The sequence below is a fragment of the Onthophagus taurus genome, chromosome 3 (genome assembly GCF_036711975.1).
Source record: "Onthophagus taurus isolate NC chromosome 3, IU_Otau_3.0, whole genome shotgun sequence".
NCBI lineage: Eukaryota > Metazoa > Arthropoda > Insecta > Coleoptera > Scarabaeidae > Onthophagus > Onthophagus taurus.
Window position 1 is genome coordinate 15541480 of NC_091968.1, and position 16841 is coordinate 15558320.

General features: G+C 36.2%; 1 long non-coding RNA gene across 1 annotated transcript; it reads right to left on the minus strand.

The window, feature by feature from the left end:
* Nucleotides 1-12151: 12151 nt before the first annotated feature.
* Nucleotides 12152-14378, minus strand: LOC111416823 (uncharacterized). The gene is made up of 2 exons (XR_011640083.1): nucleotides 13733-14378; nucleotides 12152-13016 (listed from the first exon to the last, which is right to left on the minus strand). It is a non-coding gene; the product is annotated as an uncharacterized lncRNA (long non-coding RNA).
* Between the last annotated feature and the right edge of the window lie 2463 nt (nucleotides 14379-16841).

Sequence of the window (16841 nt, forward strand, 5' to 3'; positions counted from 1 at the left end):
GTTCTTGTGAAATCTGGTTAGACTCGGTCCAATAGGCATGATAATCTTCTTCCCATGAGCGATCTCCCCGTCATTGAACTCGGTGTAATGTGTTGAACTAAAAGATATCTAGCCTTAATACTTGTAAATTCTCAGCTGATATTTTCCTCAATGCCTGTTTAAATTCGTGCACTAGTCTCTCAGCTTGACCATTGCTGCTAGGATGGTAGGGTGTAACCAAAGCTTGTCGAATTAGGTTCTTCTGAAGAAATTCTTTAAATTCCTTAGACGTGAACGCAGTTCCATTATCTGATACCCCAACATCTGGTAATCCATGTGTCGCAAATAATTCTCTTAGAACTGTTATTTCATTTGTCAATGGTTCAGAAACTTGTCGAACTTCTTACCATTTTGAATAGGCGTCCACCACGACCAAAAAATACTTTCCATTAACTGGTCCTGCATAATCGAGGTGTATGCTCGACCATGGAGCTTTTGCCCATTCCCACGGATGGATTGGCGCTTTTCCTGGTTGATTTCTACTCATTTGGCATCTTTAACAATTTCTCACCAAGTCTTCTATTTCCTTACCCATACCCGGCCACCAAACATACGATCTGGCTGTGTGCATTATCTGAAATGTACTTTTCCTTCCCCCTGGTGGAACTGTTACTCTTGATCCCCACAGTAAACAATCCTCAAAGGAAGATATTTTTACTTTTTTATTTATAAATGTTTTAAATTCCTCTGAGAATTCAGTGAATGACAATTGAATTATGATTTATTGGAACCAGTTCAAGTTGTCACCAACTTGAACTGGTTCCATAAAATGTTACTAAAATCTCATTACAGCATCGGATGCTACAGTAATTCGCTACAGTAATGGAAGCTATACAGTACTCAAACGGGTGCTGTAATGAGACTCCTTACAGCATCCGATGCTGTAATGAGATTTTAGTAACATTTTATGGAAGCAGTTCAAGTTGGTGACATTGGGTCATTAATTTTTCTAGTTGTCAATGTGACAATTTTTGTCTATGGATGTTTAAACACTTTCTTAGCATCGAATACAAGGTCCACAATGATGAGGACATTGACTCTGAGCAATTTCTCTTATTTTGGGAGGTGTACATCAAACATTTTTTTCAGGTGAATATATTTTGTGTTTTGACAGTTTCTAATTGTCAATTCAAAGTTTCTATTTTCAAGTGTTCCGGTGTTACCAACTCCTACATACCTATTTCCCTACATTGTCAAAATTTACTTTATTTTTGTTAAAAAAAAAAGTATAAAAACGCGAATTACAAAAAATAGCATAAAAAACACGTTTCATAAGACTTAAAGCACTCATTCATTAAAAAACTCGTGGCTTCGCCACTCGTTTTTCAACTTGAATTCGTGCATTTCAAGCGTGTCTTACGAAACTTGTTTTTTAATATACTATTACCTGCCGGTAAATGCTGTCAATTTGAAAAAATGCCGTAAGAGAGCTGGATTTGAACCCGCTACCTTCCATATGAAAGCGCAATGTCGCTTCCTCTGTGCCACCAACCTCCTATATTTAGTTAATCTTTACCGAGGTATATTAATAAAACAAAGTATTATGGATGTTACTATGACAATATATATATAGATATATATATATATATATATATATATATATAGTATAGATATATGACAATATCTGTGACAATACACACAATTCTACTTTCTTACAATTAGTAAAGCGTCATAAAATTTAAAACAGTGTTTACGATTATATATCAGTTAAAAATAACAACTAGAAACTATATCATAATCATGGAGCAAGATATTGATTGTACTCCACCTGAAGTACGAAAGAAATCGTTGGAGACATCAATGGAATTATTACCACAGAAATCAGTGGTAAAATATAATCGTCAATACGATATATGTATATATGGTATGGTGTAAAAGAAATAAAATTATAAAACATAGTGAGAATGTTTTGCTTGCATATTTTGCTGATATGTCGAAACAATATTCGCCGTCGACTATGTGGTCGTATTATTCGATGATAAAGGCAACCCTTTCGGCAAATAACAACGTTGATATTAGTCACTATAAAAAGCTTACGGCTTTTTTAAAGCAAAAAGGTAAAAATTATATGCCAAAAAAATAAAAAATTTTGTCACAAGAAGAAATTCTGACATTTTTACTTGACGCCCCTGATAACGTTTACTTGATGATGAAGGTAATTTATTAAGTTGTCAAAATCAATTAGATATGATTGTAACAATTGTCTATTCTAGATTTGCGTTGTGTTTGGTATATCCGGGGCGTTACGAAGTGAAGAACTTTTAAATTTGAAAGTAACAGACATTGAACATAAGCAAACAATTCTGATAGTACATATAAGAAAAACAAAAACGAACAAACCACGAATGTTTGTGATTACATCAGAATTCGAAGGGAAAGTTAAAATTATAAAATTATTTAATAAATATTTGTCACTGCGACCTAAAAAGACGACCCACGATAGACTGTTTATAAGTTATAGAAATGAGCGGTGCTCAGTGCAGCCAGTTGGTGGTATTCCTAGCCAAGTTGCTAAATATTTAGGTTTGCCACAACCATTATTATACACTGGGCACTGCTTTCGTAGAAGTTCTGCCACCCTCTTTGCAAACGCGGGAGGAAGTAAGGAAAATTTAAAGCGCCACGGGGGATGGAAAAGCGACACAATCGCAGAATCGTATGTTGAAGAATCGGTACTCAATAAAACTAAAATCGCGAATACGATTTCAGGTCAAACTGACAACATACCTATCAATACTACTAAAAATTTGTCTAAAATAGATAATCATTCGCAAGCTGGTATCAGCGAAAATTGCACAGAAGATTTTGTTAATATAGTTTTATGTCATTTGTATTATAAATTTTCTTGTAATAAAATTGTTTAGTTAAAATATCTCAATTTTTAAAACGATGGTTGGTGAAATTAAAACTAAACGACATTTGAACCAAAACTAAATAAAAATAAAATATTGGATCGGTCGGATTTGAGCTCTGTACCTAGGGCTTTGGTTATGCGTCCCTTACGCTATCAACCTGTTACATTTTACGGAACTATACGAAAGTATATGAATAAAACAAATCGTTTGTCATAAATATGATTAGTGACAGATAATTTACAAAATCTTCATATCTTCAAATTTTGCGGTTGGCGATAAAATGTTGTATGCACCACGCTAGCAAAGTGTCTTTATCGAACTCGCCTGTTACTCGCCTCGCTCGCTCGTCTCGTAATCACAGACTCGTTCGATAAAGAATCACTTTGCTGACTTGGTACATAAACAACTATTAAAATTACTATTACGAACATGTAAAATGCGTGATGGCCCCACCACCACTTTCTGCGTACGGTCGGCCGAATAGCGTTACTACTACGCACAACGCGTTGACATCATTGTGCCGAGTACAGTCATAGAACAGATATATAGAAGAAGCGTCAACATGTATGAATATCGATCGTGTTACACGTGAGTTTGTACATCCGCATTCGTCGATTGCTTTTTATCGGGTTGGTTGGCGGAATTTTTTCGTTCTTCTTTCACTAAGAAATAATATAACTTTTTGGAAGTGTTTCAAAGTGGTCATTTTGTTGATTACATTAACAGTTATTAGAGAATTATAATTTTTCCTAATTTCCATTGTTAAGTAGTCTTTGGTAAAAAGTGGTCATGTCTTCGTATGGGCGGTGTAGTCGTGTGGTGGGGAGAAGAACTGGCGTGCAGTGCGAGGTGTGCCGTCTTTGGTTTCACACCAAGTGCGCTGAATCTGGCGATACACTACAGGACTCGCCCTCATCAGGTTCTGTAATCACTCTAGAATCTGTTTACGAGATGGTCCGTGCTATGTGGTCGGAGATGCGATCGAAGAACGGGGAACTTCTTGATTCGGTTGAGTTCTGCAGTCGGCGTATATCTGATTTTGAGCGTATTTTAAATCAAAAAATCAAGATTATCGATAAGCTTACTGCGGATAATGCCTCCCTTCGTGAGCGGTTGGCTGGTCTTACGTCTCGCATGGATGACTTGGAGCAGTATTCACGTCGAAGCAATTTGGAAGTTCAAAGGGTTTCTCAAAGAAATAACGAAAACTTGTTGAATGTACTGGATACTGTCGCTGCTCACGTGGGGTCTGCCTGATGTCTCGCATGTAGATGTGGATGCGATTCACCGTGTCCCCCATTTCGATCACTCAAATTCTGCTCCCAGGTCTATTGTCGTTCCAAAAAAGTCTAAAAGAAAGTTGGGGTTGGTGATAAGTGTTTTGTGAATGAGCACCTCACATCATTAAATAAATCGCTGTTATATCGTTTCATTTGGACTCGTGATTGCAAGATTTTTGTCCGTAAATCAGAGGGCTCTCATGCAATACAAATAAAGACTGAGAAGGACCTTACACTTATGTAAAGTAATACTTAATAGTAATTATACCAATTTGATTGTAACTTGTTGTACCGCAATGTACTCCTTAACTTTTTATTATCAGAATCTTCGGAGCATTTGGTGCAGGTTGCCGATTTTGTACAACAACGCATTAAATTCTGATATCGATGTAATTTGCTTACCGAAAACTTGGCTCCACCCCGGTAATTTTTCGGCCGAAACTCTCCCAAGTTCGTACACGGTTTATAGACGTGACCGAGTATCATAGGCGTTTCGAGCTCACTTTATAGTTCCGAATCATGTGATTGGTTTCCGGGGGTGGAGGCAGTTTGCGTGACGCTGCACTTCGGCGTGGCTAAGTTACATGTTTGTTGTATCTATATTTCGCCCAATGACGCTGCTGCTTTGTCTGCTTTTTCAGATAATTTGATGAATATTATCGATCAGCATCGCAATGATAAATTCATTATCCGTGGCGATTTCAACTTACCCGAGATTCGCTGGAGTAGAGATGATTCTTTGATTTCTCTTGTTCCTCACTGCAGTGGGTCTCGGACCGTGAATTGTCTGGATGCTGTGTCATTGGGTGAGTTGGATCAACATAACCATTTTACAAATGCTTATGGGCATATGCTCGATCTAGTATTTAGTCGCCTCGTAATGTTAACGAAGCTCGAAAGATGTGATAATCCTCTGATGTTTGAAGATACTGCTCACTCCACTCTTGAATTCTGTTGTGATGTGCCCCGAGAGAACAACCTTAATCCGCGCTCTGGCGTTGCTTACGATTTCTCTAGAGCTTCTTATGACGAAATCAATGGTTACCTCGACAGTTTAAATTGGTCTAAAATTTTGGACGGCGCGGCGTTTCGGTTGACGCTGTAGTAGATACCTTTTATTCTTACGTCTATGACGTTATAGACAGATATATTCCGAGTAGGGGATTACGGGTTACTGGTTATCTCGCCTGGTTCTCTCGGGACACAATTAACACATTACGTGAGAAAAGGAATGTACATAGAAGGTGGAAACGATACAAAAATCAACTTGACTACCGCACCTACTCTTTTCCGCCTACTTCGGATCTGTGTTTGCCCCGCCGGTAATTACTGCATACCCCGAGGGGGACCATGGCCTTAATGCGATCTCGGTTGGCTGTTTCGGTTTATCCGAGGTTGAAGAGACTCTTTTTGGTGTGACTGTTTCCAAGGGTTCGGGCTCAGATGAAAACACCTTCCCTTTTTATTAAGAGATGTTCTAAATCCCTTGCTAGAAATCTATGCTTAATTTTTAATATGTCGCTACGTTACGGTGTTTTTCCATGTGTGTGGAAACGGGCGAAAATTGCGCCTATTTTTAACCCTTTCGTCCCGGAATACTAAAACATGAAATTTATCAAAAAGCACATTTGTGGTACACATATGTACCATCCGGGACGAAAGGGTTAAGTGAGGAGATCGTAATCTTGTAACTAATTACCGTCCTATATCTATTTTACCAATAATGGGAAAAATCTTTGAAAGATTGGTTTATAGCAGGCTATTTTTTCAGATGAAGCGCTGTGTGGGTGCGGAACAACACGGTTTTTATCCGGGGCGATCTGTGGATACCAACTTGTTAGAATATACCGACTTTCTTTTTTCGACTATTGATAAAAACATCCAAGCAGATGCGATATACACTTACTTTAGCAAAGCTTTTGACAAAGTGGTCTTCCGGAGTACCTCAGGGTAGTCATCTGGGCCCACTCTTATTTACGGTGTACATAGGTGACATCACCGGGTGTTTTCTTACCTCAAGATGTCTTATGTATGCTGACGACATTAAAATATTTTCTCCTATTGCTGCTGTTTCAGACTGTGTTAACCTTCAGAATGACCTGAACAGATTTTATGATTTTTGTGAGATTAATAATTTGTCACTTAACATATCGAAGTGTCGGACTGTTACTTTTACGAGAAAAAAGCAGATCTGGTATTTGGAAGTCTGGATAGATTCAGAATTAAGATTGAGGAAGGTTGTGTCCTGCCTAGTCAGGAGGGCGTTTGCCAGTTTAAAGATGTTACATTCACACAAAACGGTTTTGAATGTGAAACTTAGAAAATTGTTATGTGAGTCATTTGTACTATCACATTTTAATTACTGTGATGTACTTTATCATTCGTTTATAGATCAAGTTAGTGCTGGTAGAATTCTGAGAGTACAGAATAGTTGCTTACGATTTATCTATGGTATTAAACGTCGTCAGCATGTTTCTCATATGTTAGCGGCCACCAATTGGCTAAATATGTGGAGGAGAAGGTTTTTACATACCGCTTTGTTTTTTCATAGTGTGTTGACTTCGCGAATGCCTCCTTACCTGTACTGTCGTATAACTTATAGAACTGATATTCACAATCTCGGTACTCGATTCAGAGGTCAGGTCGCAATTCCAAGGCATGAGACTCAACTATTTAAGAATTCATTTTCATACAATATTGCAAAGTATTTCACTGATCTTAATCGTTGCTTTTGTTTTAAGTCAATATATGAATTTAAAAAGGCCGTCATAAAATATTTATCCGAGCTGCGGTGAGGGTGGGTTCGTTAGATGTGGCAATGTTCAATGTGTTCAAATTGGTAAATTGGTGGTTCTGGTCAAAAGCTGTTTGAGGTATTTAGCTTAATCCATCTATATTGTTATCTACCTATAGTTTTTCTTTTTTTTCTGCGGGCTGCGTGGAGGAGTGGATCGTGACTACATTACGAGCCAAACGCAGTCCATTTGGTTGCAACCCCGTTCTATTGTAATATATATTGCTTTTGTAATTTTTTTTTTTGCGTATACATGTTTGATTTATTTTTTTTTATGTTAAATATGTAAAGTATGTGGGTTGTGCCAATAAATATTATTATTATCTTTAAATTTACCGGTGCGGAACATGCTTACTGGATCGTATTGACACTATTAAAGACCTGGTCATTACTTTAGATAGCAAACTACTGTTTGATCAACACGTTGACGCAGTGGTGGCCAGAGCTAATAGGATGCTGGGATTTGTAATGCGCTCTTCTGAATCGTTTTGCTGCCCTAGACCTATTATTTCTTTATACAATGCTTTCGTTAATAGTATTTTATCGTTCGGCAGTACAGCTTGGAACCCTCATACGACGCATACATTAACAGAATAGAAAGGATTCAGATAAGGTTTCTAAAGTATCTCTCGTATAAATTCCGGCATTCTTATACAGATTACCAATCTGCCTGTCAAATGTATCATATGCCCACACTTCAGCAGTGCAGAACTTACAGTGATGCCTGCTTTCTGTTCAGGTTGGTCAAAGGTTACTGTGATTCTTCCTATCTTCTTTCACGCATTGAATCTGCATGTTCCTCCTCGTCGGCTGCGCTATGACTTTCTGTTCTATGCGCCGACTGCCCGGACAAATTCGTATACAAATTCCCCAATACTTCGCATGGAGAGGACAGTGGACCGTCTTGGGTTGGACATATTCGCCGTCACGCCTCACAACTTCAAACAAATTATTCGTAATGCCGTGCTCGCCCTACCAGTTGTATGATTTTGAGTACATTATCTCGTTGCAGCGGCTTGAGTTCTGCCTTGAATTGATTTGATCACATATGCTTATTAGGCCATTAATTAATTAATTGATCGATTTTCAATTTTCTGTTCATACAATTTATTGTATATAAAAAGTATTACAATGGAGTAGCTTTTATGTGGGACTGTGTCCTGTTGCTACCCCCGTGTGTGTAAATAAATAAACTACATGTTAAAATCAGAGCAACACATTTCCCTCACTTTTACATGGCACAACTAGGCGCAAAATTTGAAAATTTGAACTCTGTTATTATTTTTATTTATTTAAAAAATCAGAAATAAAACAAATTTAAAAGTGAACTTTATTGATACTAAGAGCAAATATAACAAAAATATACGTATTTTCAATAAAAATAATAATTTTAACAAGCTTTTAAAGTTGCTTACAAACTACTAAAGACAAAAATATTTGAAAATGATTTAAAAAAGTTTACAATAAACATATACTAATTTAAACATAAAAACTTACTCTTATACAGAAAACAATTTTATAAAATAAATTTGCATTTAAACGTTTTTTTAAACCACCCAAGGGGTTTCATTCCACATTGAGAAAAATAATTTGAATAAATAACAACTTCAAATTAGTTAAAAATTCATAGATAAGTTGTCAACTAACGTATCTACTGTAAATTAATGTTCCAATGTATTTGAATTAGATAAATCAAGAGTTGTTAAAATATCCATTTCATTGCTTTATAAAGTGAGTAACGGCACTGTTGACTGCTCCGCGATTCTATCTCAGTTATAGTTTAGGATTCCTGTTCGACCATCCCGTGATTTATCGTTATTTTACGTGCCTTGTACTAATACAAATGCGTTTTCTAACTCCGTGGTCCCTCGTCTTATGTTTTCTTTTAACAATTTTTGTTCTGATTTAGACTTGTTTGCTTTTCCCCGGTCTACATTTAGGAAATTGGTTAATGACCTCCCATGTGCATCTCGTGCGCCGTTTGACTGCGACGTTAATTATTTTTTTTGATTGATTTTTTTTTCAATATTTTTGATTATTAGTTTTGCTTAAGTTTCACTTTTTTGATAAATTTTATTTCTGTTGCTATTTTTTGTTAACCTGTTTGATATTTTTTTTGTTACTTATTGCTAAATTCTTGTTTTTAGTTTATAATATTGTATATTTTTAGTGGATGCTTCGCTGGGCTTGTCCCGTCTGCATCCCAAATAAAATAAAATAAAATAAAATTTGGTAATGTATATAATGTACTTCATTGTAATATTGATAATAGAAATTCCAACAATTTGTGAGATAAGCCAAATATTATTTAATTAGTTGTTATATTATTTTATAGTGGTTAAAACAACTGATTGTTCTTGTAGAAAATTCAATAACTTATTGCAGATTGAACAACCACCTTAGTAGACAATAAACACAAAATCGGTGATGTGCAACAAACCGCCCAGCAACAAACTTTTTCATTTATATTTCCACCTACTTCTCGGGTAGTTACCATATCTTCGTTATCTAGAAAGATAGCGAAAAACTAAGCACACGAATGGAAAGCTCTTTCCAACCGTGTGCTTAGGACTCTCAAAGGTCTTTTCTCTATCTTAAACCGAGTTTTCGTCCGCCGATATGTTGATAATAAGAGCAAGAAAAAATAAGAAACGTCGCGCTGCATTCAATTTACCTCAAAATTACCAAACTTCAAGGCCTTGTGCAGCCGTTACCAGATGGAAATTTAATAAATGGTTTACATATTCGGAAAGAGCTGACCTTGCACTATCTTATTCCGAGTTTTCGTCCGTGAATATCTGTCGGCGTCTGTAAAAAAACTTTCCTGAAAAAGAGCCTACAGTTGGCGATAATGAGAGCAAGAAAAAATAAGAAACGTCACGTTGCCACGAATGCCGCGGCTAAACTACGCTTGTGTCAACAACTCTCTTATCTGACGGGGAGGAGACTCTAAAACTATATTTATCTTATGGGAAATTTTCTGCTCTTTTCATCGGTATATCACATCTCAATCACACGTTTGCACAATGGTTGTTCAGACCAACAACAAACTTTTTCCTTGTATTTCCGTCTACTTTTCGGGCCAATATTTTCGTTATCTAGAAAGATAGCGAAAAACTAAGAACACGGTGGGAACGTTTGGTCTTTTCTATATCTTAAATAGTAAAAATAAGAAACGACACACTGCATTTAAATCACCTCAAAATTGCCCAACTTTAAGGATTTGTGCAACCGTTACCAGATGGAAATGATACAAACGGTTTACACATTCGAAAAGAATTGGAATATCTTATTCCGAGTTTTCGTCCGTCAATATCTGCCGGCGTCTGTAAAAGAAACGCTTCTAAAAGACAACCTACAGGTATCAAAACGTAATCACTTCGTACCCTAACTTTCTTATTTGATTAAGGAAAAACTGAGACAATACATATACCATCAGAAATAGAATGTAGTAATAATGAATCAGTCTCAGGATCAAAACCAGAAAATGTAAGTAGTCACTCTCCTTAAGTTCCTACTCCTGTAAAAAACATATTTAATGCTGGGCAATCTGTTGTGGAAACTTATAAAGTTTTACCACATGGTACAAAAAAATTCTCAAGGTGTACTGTATATGAAGGTACATTCTATTTAAAACCTAACGAAATAAACTACGTAAGGTTAACAATAAAACACCACATTACCATTTATATTAAAGGAAAAGATAAAATCAGTTAATTCCACTTACACGGTAAACATAAAAAAATCATATTTCTCGATACAGAAGAATACATGGAGGATTTATGGTTACTGTGCCCATACTGAATGTAAGATATTTTTGTTAACAATAGATTTAAAGGAATGTCAAGGTATGGCCAAGGTCTTAAGTTCATCTCTAAACTTTAATCATAGAGAAAAGTTAACGCGCTACAAGATATGAAACGTCGTACTGCATTAAGTATGCGGATGCAGCATGTACGAAACGTATCGAAAGTAGTGTTCATTGCAAAAATCTCAGCAATGTGAAGTCTTTAACTGTGTACAGAAAGATAAAGACTCAGTCATCGAAACGGCTTGACACAGATGAGGACGACATTTTTGACTTAATTCTCATGCAAAGAGAGAACACGGAATACATACAATTTGTTAGGCAGCCGTTGACAGTTTATATTTTTAGCAAGGATCAGCTAAGCATCATAAAAGAAATTAAAAACGTTGCTACGTTACACCTAGATGCCACTGGCAGTGTAGTACGTAAACCTTATCAAGCAAGCATGTCTTGTACTACGCTAGTGTAGTATCACTGCCAAATCAGACGGTATTTCCCGTTGTGGAATGTGTAACGTCAAAACATGCTCAGGCATCTATAGCATCTTGGCTTTTAGGGTTTAAATAGTACTGCTTGGCTAATTACAAGTGGCCTTTATTTTCTCGATTCATCGATGCTAGTATTTAATGGAATTACCGTGATAGCCTACTTAAAATATGCCTATGAAGTAGTTTTAAATTTCTCAGCAAAACATACATCCGTTATGCCCGGGATACACGAGGCTAGTTTTGTAAGCTAGGATAGCAAGCTAGTGCTAGTAAGCTAGCAAGCTAGTGCATCTATCTTCGTGTATACAAAACTAGCTTTACTCCAGGCTAGTAAGCTAGTGTCTGAAGCCAGGATAGTTTAATAGCTTGCCGTTCTATTTTTAAAGCTAGTAAGCTTCCCCCACCACTGATTTTGCTGTGCTGACTTCGGTTTAGCTTCGTGTGGCCGGGGAAGCTAGTATCCGTTCGGCTAGTGCGCAGTGTCCACGCGGTTTTGTTTGTCTGACTGCAACTACGTATGTTTCTGCAACGAGATGCCGAAACTAAGTAACGAAATAAATTTAAAGTTTGTACAATTGTACCGTGAGAAGGAATGTCTATGGAACGCTACCATTCCGTTTTATAAAGACAAATCTATGCGAGATTCAGCACTACAAAAAATGTGTGGCGAATTATTGACAATGGGTATACAAATAAATACCAAAGAAGTAAAAAATAAAATAAAAAATTTAAGAGCAACTTATTGTCAAGAACTGTCAAAAATTGATAAATCAACCAGGTCTGGAGCTCGTTCTCAAGAGGAATATACGTCAAAGTTAAATTGGTTCAAGGAAATGCACAGTTTCATTAAAAATGTACCCATGAAAAGAAAAACAACGGTAAGTGAATTGTTTTCATTCATTATTTATTTATTAAGTATTACTTATTATCTATTTATTATACCTACAGCACAGAATAAAGTAGTATGTAGTACAAGCGTACAGAAGAATCACTCTTGAACAATACTTCAGTTTAGGTATAAAAATTAATGATTATCTTATCATTCTTGATTGCCAAGATACAGCACCTTTATTGTTAAAGTAGTTTTTAAAGGTTTCTCTTTTCTGGATTGCTGAAATCGAAGAATGGTTACTTCCTTGGTGACATATGCTTTGTAAACCTTCTGTATCTGTTCTCCATGAGCCAAGAGGGGAGTTTCCTGTTTCAATATCTTCATGGTCGACATCACTGCTGGTTAGATAAGTGTTTCGATTTTATTTTCTCAACCAATTATGCAAAGCACATGCTGCTAATACAATTTTATCCACTGTATCTACATTAGCTGCTATTGGTTTTTGAAATACACGAAATCGGCTTGCCAATATCCCAAAGGCATTTTCCATTACACGTCTGGCTCTGGATAGTCGGTAATTGAAAACTTTCTGTGGCAATGTTAAGTTGTCGCCTGGATAAGGTTTAAAATGTATGATTTTAAAGGAAATGCGGCATCAGCAACAATCACTCCACCATTTGGTAAACGATTATTCTCCAGTTTATTATATATGGAACAATTTTTAATTTTTAATTGTAATCAACTATTTCCATAAGAACTATACTGAATACTTTTTTATAATTGAAATATATAGGTCCACTATTACCAGGAGCTAAAATTTGAATATGCTTTCCATCAATGGCACCGTAGCAAAATGGGAAATTCCATCTGTTTCTAAATCCATTTTCTATTTCCGCCCATTCTTCGAAATTAGTAGGGATCTGTAAAAATATACAGTTTATAATTAGTAAAATAATTGTTTTTTTTTCAGGACAGTGAAGAGTCAGCAGTGGATGAAGAACGAACCAATACTGAAAATCTGAATATCGATAATGTTAACAATGATGACAATGATGCAATGTCAGAAAATTTTTCACAACCTACGTCTACATTAAATGATATAACGCAACGCAACAAGTCCGCGGAAATAACTACGAAAACAACAGTACCAGCTGCAGCGAAACCATCTACATCTAAATCACAGCTCAAAGTGTCAGAGACACCAGCCCCAAAAAAGAAAAAAATTGCGCAAGTGGCAACATTGGCAACGAAATTAGGTCGCTCACGAATGATTTAAATAGAGACCATACAATAATACCACAACAAAATGAACACGATATTTTTGGAGCATTTGTAGCTAGCCAACTTAAAATGTTATCATCTATTCAGGCTGTTACTGCTCGGAATGAAATCAATGCTACATTATCTCATTGTCGAAAGACGGATTTAAATTATAGTAATACAACATTTTCATACCAGACACCGAGTCACGAGTCTTCAGACACGACATTCAGTATTGACTATGAAGATTCAACGAACGTTTTCGATGTGATTACCACAGCATTCAAAAATGCATAATGTTGTGGAGGTGGAAAAACATCACGTTCTTTGTTATTATTCCCAAATGTATTTTTAATAAATAAAAAATAATACAAACCTTAATGTTTTCTTCCAATACCTTGTAGATTTCGACACATACTTCTGGTATAAATTTGCCTATAGCACATCTTGAAACCCGATAAAAGTGACTAAGCCTCCTGTAACTAATACCGGACGAAAGAAAATCTAAAGTGATCTCCAATTTTATTCTAGCAGGTAACGCCTGTCTCATTATTGTATCCATTCCTTGTATTTTTGGCGTCACAAGACTCAACAGAATATCAGACATATCGGGCGTCATTTGCAAAATACTCTTGTACTCGCCTATATCGTTATTGCAAAGTTCTTTTAAAAGTAAAGCAGATGATCCACGTTCATTCCTTCTTAAAAGCCATGGTCTTGTCTATACACGTTTTTCTAATACATCTTCTAGTAATTCGTCTAATGCAAATGGACATAGTTTCCGAATTAACTGTTTCAGTCGTATTGTGTTTTTCTTACGAATGCAGTTCATTTTACTTCACGGACGTTTTGTACCGTCAATACCGTGAACCGTCTGCAATGGTACTGGCTTGGCTGGGTTAAAATTACTGGCATCATGTAAACAGCACTAGCATCTTCCAAGCGTGGACAGCAAGCCAGGACAGTTATCTAGCTTACCTAGCTTGCTATCCTAGCTTACAAAACTAGCCTCGTGTATCCCGGGCATTACGAATATACAGTTATGTTGTTCCCACGTGCACAAAAATAGATATCAATTAGTAAATACAGATTATAAAGAAAAAAAGACGAAGATATTATTAAAACAAATACTTAAGCTTTTACTAAATGCGGAATATGTTTGCTTCGTCGAAACAATTATAAAAGAAATAGCAGTATTTACATTGTCACCTGTAAAGTCCGAGAAAACCGAATTTTCTGTTGCGTTCTTCCAAGATGCTGTACTGGAAAATACTGTGCAGGTTGATATTCAAGAACATGAAGATCAAGAAACTGGAAGAACGTATGTAGACGAGCCTAATGTTAGTGGAAACACATTCTATGTCCATTTTTCTAAAATAATTGAAGAGGTAAAAAGAGCGCATATATGTACTCAAGTTAAAACGGGTTGTTGCAATGAATTTTTTTCGTCTCAATTTATGCCAAAATTCTTAACGAAAATAGCCTTATCAAAAGAGTATGAAAATAATTCCCCAAAGAAACTTTCTCAAGATCAATTCTACCACACCGTAACCATTTTAATATGTACCTAGATAATTTTGTTATTGATTATTACCTAGAAATACTTGTGCAATCACAAAACAATAATACCATAAAAATATTTCCTTGTGAACCCGTTCAAAGTATGCGATTAACACCATCATATCAACCTAGTCCAACTACATCATGTTTAATTTTTCTAATTAACATGGATAATAACCATTGGTGTTTAGCCGTTGCGAACATAAATACGCACACGTTTTATGTTCTCGATCCGTCAACTAGTAACAAACAAAGTTCGTTACAATATTTATCACAATTTCAGAGTCTCTTAAGACCTATATCTCGTCCACACCCATTTGTTACGTATAAATTAAAAGAGATTGTAAAGTATTGCAAACAGCAATATGGTTTTAATTGTGGTGTATTATTATGTTTGTTAAAAAGAAAGAGGTTTGATACCATAAATCCTGCTGAATATAGAAAGCAAATAAGAAATGTGATATTAAAAAACAATAAAAAGACATTAGATCAGTGTTTGTATTGTGCTGAAAAAGTGGCAGATATTATCTGTATTAAGTGTGGCCAACACGTCCACAAAATATGTAGCCCTAACAAGTATTTGACAGCCGAATTATATCATTTCGAACTGTGTACATACTTACTAAGAAAACAGAGATGTAAAAAAATTGTTTGAAATAACAGCAAATATAATGTTATTTAATGTTATATTGTTATTATAGTAAAGAGTTTACACAACGCTAATTGTAAGACTAATAAAGAGATTATTATTATTATTATTGGCTCAAATTTTCTTTTAAGTAATGCCGATCGTTAACCTTAAAACCTATTAGTGGTCCTTTTAAGAGACGTGTTGCAAAATAAATTTTTCAAAAAATGTTCTGTTTTGATGTAATAGATAATAAAATTAAAGGAAAATACAAAAAAAATTTTTGATCAAAAGAATAACTTTATGCACTAATGGGTTAATCAAACAGACATCTTTAAAAAAATTTATAAACTGAGTTAAAATGGAAAGGTTGGTAACATTACCAGATTCAAAACTTCTGATGAAAATTTCTGATGGTATACGTATTGTCACAGTTTTTCCATCATCAAATAAGAAAGTTAGGTTAAGAAGTGATTACGTTTTATTACCTGTAGGTTGTCTTTCAGGAGCGTTTCTTTTACAGACGCCGGTCTGGTAACGGCTGCACAAGGCCTTAAAGTTGGGTAATTTTGAGGTAATTTAAATGCAGTGTGCCAAAGACTTTTGATGCTTCAAAGACAGTAAGATCAGGAGTAGGCATGGGCATCAGTGGACCAAATAGCCACATCAAATTGCCCCTCAGCTCGGACTTAACAATTTTCCAAGCAGAAGTTCTTGCTATAAACTTCTGCACCGCTTTGAACCTACAGAAGGGACAAAAAGGTGCATCCATAAACATTTTCACAGACAGTCGGGCCGCCTTACAGGCAATTCAGGCCTACACGTGTGACTGCGCACTGATCAGAGAGTGTACCAACAACCTGAGAGAACTCGCTAGGGGCAATGATGTTACCCTATGGTGGGTTCCAGGTCACAGCAACATTGAGGGCAATGAGAAGGCCGACAAACTGGCCAAAGAGGCAGCAAACACGCCCTTCATTGGACCCCAACCTGGTTGTGGACTACAAAAAAGCCACCTAAAACAAATAATCCACAACTGGGAGGTTTCAAAGATAGCCTTACGCTGGAAAGAACTTCCAGGTCACAGACAAGCGAAGAGTATGATAACTCCGTCGCAAAACAAAACCAAAGAGGTTTTATGCCTCAGCAAAGGGGATCTAAGAACGCTCTCAGGCTACCTGACCGGCCATGCGCCCCTAAAATACCACATCTTCCACATTGGACAAGCTGAGGATCAAACTTGTCGACTATGCAACGACGAGTCAGAAACTGCTGAACATATACTGTGCAATTGCGT